The sequence below is a fragment of the Melospiza melodia genome, unplaced genomic scaffold, assembly GCF_035770615.1.
Source record: "Melospiza melodia melodia isolate bMelMel2 unplaced genomic scaffold, bMelMel2.pri scaffold_35, whole genome shotgun sequence".
In the NCBI taxonomy this organism is placed as follows: Eukaryota; Metazoa; Chordata; class Aves; order Passeriformes; family Passerellidae; genus Melospiza; species Melospiza melodia.
The window spans coordinates 1,514,473-1,518,021 of record NW_026948670.1 but is presented as its reverse complement, the minus strand read 5'-3'; the positions used below and the strand labels follow the sequence as shown (position 1 = coordinate 1,518,021).

The 3,549-nt window shown below is 52.5% G+C and overlaps 1 long non-coding RNA gene across 1 annotated transcript; it reads right to left on the bottom strand.

The window, feature by feature from the left end:
• Window positions 1–1,928: 1,928 nt before the first annotated feature.
• Window positions 1,929–3,137, bottom strand: LOC134434335 (uncharacterized). The gene is made up of 2 exons (XR_010031847.1): window positions 2,901–3,137; window positions 1,929–2,637 (listed from the first exon to the last, which is right to left on the bottom strand). It is a non-coding gene; the product is annotated as an uncharacterized LOC134434335 (long non-coding RNA).
• Between the last annotated feature and the right edge of the window lie 412 nt (window positions 3,138–3,549).

The following is a 3,549-nucleotide window of genomic DNA, read 5'->3' as shown; positions in this document are numbered from 1 at the left end:
CAGGGACAGCTGGGAGGGACTTGTCCCAGCCCCATCTGCTGCCTGGCACGCTCAAGCAGACGGGAACTGTGCCAGGGTTATTGCCAGGTTGTGTGGCAGAGAGGGAACTGCAGGGCCCAGTGCCACTGGGCTGGCCCTGCTGGGAAGGAAGGTGCCATCCAGCACACGAGGGGCAGGGCATGGAATGGTAGACACTGCTCTGTCTCCCTGTGGAAATCAGCACAGTGCCTGTCTTTCAAAGAGAGGGACCAGTGTGAGGCTTTGGAGTTTCCTGAAAAGTTGAAACTCCAAGGACAAAGAAAGCACAATTTCTAGAGCACTGGCAAGGCAAAAATCTCAGCAAGATGAAGACACCTGGATAAATGGATGAGTGGGATTCTGGGCCAGGTTTGCCTGTGATGGCAAAGTCTGCACATAAAGTTGGAGGTGTAGATGGTCCCATTGTTCCTCTTCCTGTATCCTTCTAGCAGCCAGAGGAATCCTGTGAAGCACTGAGCTTGGAAAGTCATGGTCCATTGTTTTTTGTTGATTTGTTTTTTCCCTTTGGGCAGCATCCATTTGTAACATTTGCTGAGCCTGCGTCCAGCCTGGTGCCACTGATTGTTTCAGTGAAGAAGACGAGGGAGACAAGAACGTGACAATCACATCAGGACCATTTATTCCTCAACCAGTTTAGAGTAGGATTGTAGGTTAGGACTAGGATTAGGATTAGGATTAGGATTAGGATTAGGATTAGGATTAGGATTCGGGATAGGTTTAGGATTAGGGTTAGAGTAGGATTGTCTAATAGGACTGCAGAGTAGGATTGGAAATGAATAAATTTTCTGAAACCACACCTCACCTTGAAGATTCCCTTCCTTCTCACTCTGCGAATAAGCTCAAAAATTTCTTTCTGAATTGTCTGTTGTTTCTTAAAGGTGGAAAGTGACACAGTGTCTTTGGCATGGTGTGAAAGTGGGGAAGGATGTTCTTCATTCATCCTCTCCAGACCACACTGCCTTTGGAATATGGCCCACTGGTCTTTTTTTGGCCAGCTTTGGTACTTCTATTTGAGGCAGAAAGGGCAATGGCATTTGAAAGCAAAACCAAAAGAAGAATGAGGCAGCCCAAACACCCTGTGCAGATGCAGGCCTTCAGCTGTGACTGGAGAGCATTTGGGCTCCTGCCGCTTGGATTTGGATCCCTAAATGCAATAATCTCTTTGGCTGGAGGAGAGCCTTGCTCAAGTGAGAAAGCAGAAAGATCAGAGAGGGTGCTCGGGAAGGTCTCCTGTGGTGCAGAGCTGTCAGCGCCTGTGAGGTGAGAGCGGGCCCGGCCTTGCCCAGGATGGAGCCCCAGCAGAGCCCCGGCAGAGGCCGGAGCAGCCTGAGCCCTGGCAGAGGCAGGCTGGAAGGAGGCCCTTGGAGCTGCAAGAGGCAGCAGCCGGGCCCTGGGTGCCTCTTGCTGGGAGCGGGTGAATCCTCCGCTCTCAGAGCCCAGGTGGCAGCTGGCTGCTGCCGAGGGGAAGCGCAGCCGTGCTGGGCACAGCCCGGCCTGGAGGCCATGGCCGTCTGGAGTGTGCCCAGGAGCAGAGAAAGGCCAAGGGCAGCCACGGGCCGCTGGGCTGGCTGAGGATTCCTCCTCTTCTGCCGGCTGCCCTGCAACTCCTGGCAAAGGCCAGCAGTGTGTGCAGCACTCTGGGCACCGGGGCAGGGAGACGGGCTGCTCGGCAGGCTGGAGCACAGGGCAGCTCCTTCAGGCCCAGCACTTGTGCCAGGGAAGCGAGGCCAGCGTGAGGCAGGGACAGCTTGGCAGGGCCCATCTGCAGGAGCCAGTGCCTCACGCAGTGTTATGGTTTGGGCCTGGCAAAGCCAGAGCCCCCATGAGGACACCTTCTCCCCGGTGTCTGCTGTGAGATGTGACCAGGAATAAACAAAGCAGGCTCCAACTTCAACCTACAGAAAAGTTTATTAACTAAGCTACATACAAACAATTACTAAACTACAAACAAACACTAAACTACACATACACAAAGGGAAAAAAAAAAAGAAATCACAAGGAGAATGAAAACTACACAGAAACACTTCCCCCTCCTCCTCCAGATCCCCGTACAATTCATCTCCCAAAATTATCCACACTCCCAAAATTATTCACACTCCGTCTGGCACCACCCTTTAGATTGGTCAAACTTTCAGCTCCTCAAGAGGAGAGGAAGTCCTTCCATGTGTCGTAGTGGCCTTTTCCGTCCTTGTTCCGGTGCTCTCACCACCGAACAGGGATCAGGGCTGCTTCCAGGGTTGTCTTTTTAAGGATGCTTTGTCCAGTTCCAGAAAAGCACAGTATCTCACCTTCTCATCCTCTGGGACATCCGTCCCCCCCATATTTTATATACCCCCTGGGGCCGAGGGGTCCACACACTGACTCTTCTTTGGCTCTGGGACATTTCTCCCCCTGGACTCAGTCTCTGTATCTCACGGAAACATAGCTCTGTCCATGACTACACAAAAGAGTCCAGCATTAAATGCCACTCCATCTTCTCCATTCTTTCAACATCTCTCACTCTCTCTCTCTCTGGTCCAGACCTCCATCACTCGTTCATTTCCTTCATCCTCCTCCTCTCTTATCACTCGTCTAGGAAGGGTTAATGTTCTGTAAGGCCTTCATTGTCCAAAAAAGGGTTAAAAAACTCCTCCAGGCGGCTGGACTCCTGGCTGCACCCCCCCCCATCTCCTCAGCTGGGCTGCCTGCTGCCAGCAGGTATTTACTGAATTTCAAGGTAACACAGGCTGCACTCTCTCTGTCTCTCTGTCTGTCTCCAAGGGGGGGGGGGGGGGAATGGCTGCCCGATGTCTCTTGTTGCTCTCCACCCTTCCATCCTCCAAGGCCTCCTCACTCCCATCTCTGTCCAGGCCCAGGCCTACCGCATGGCTGCCCCTCCCCCGCCCAGCAGCAGCGGCTGGACAGGGGAGAGCTCCGACCTGCGTCCCTCGAAGTCCCAAGAGAGCCTCCCGGGGCCGAAGCTCTGCTTTTAACCCCTGTGTGTTCTCGGAGGTGTGTCCTAAAACCCACTGGTTATCCCAGGTGCCAATATCAAAATCCAAGCACCCATTGGTTTGACCACAACATCCCAGAATTCCCACTTCTTCCTGGTCAAACCACCACACGCAGCTCTGGGAGGAAGCGCCTGCAATCCTGCAGTTCTGCACTGAGCCAGAGCAAAGGTGTGAGATGCAGAGTGTTTGGCAGAAATATTCAGGCCCACCAGGCCAGCCTGCTTTGTGGTCTCTGGCACACAGCAAGCCCTGTGCAATGCAGCTCTGAGCTGCTGGGAGAGAGGCACATCAGGGATGTGCCTGAGGCATGTGCTTGAGGAGTAAACTGATTTGGAAGGGGGCAGAAGGGTTTCAGCAGGCAATTTGCGTTTTCTTCATTAATTTCTGAAAGAAAGTCATAATGTGTTGCACACAGGTAGGGTTATTAGAAAAGAAAGGCCTTATAAAATCAGGCCTACCTATTGTTATGTTTGCCCAATTATCCCGTCATAAAAAAACCCCCAAACAATATTAAAAG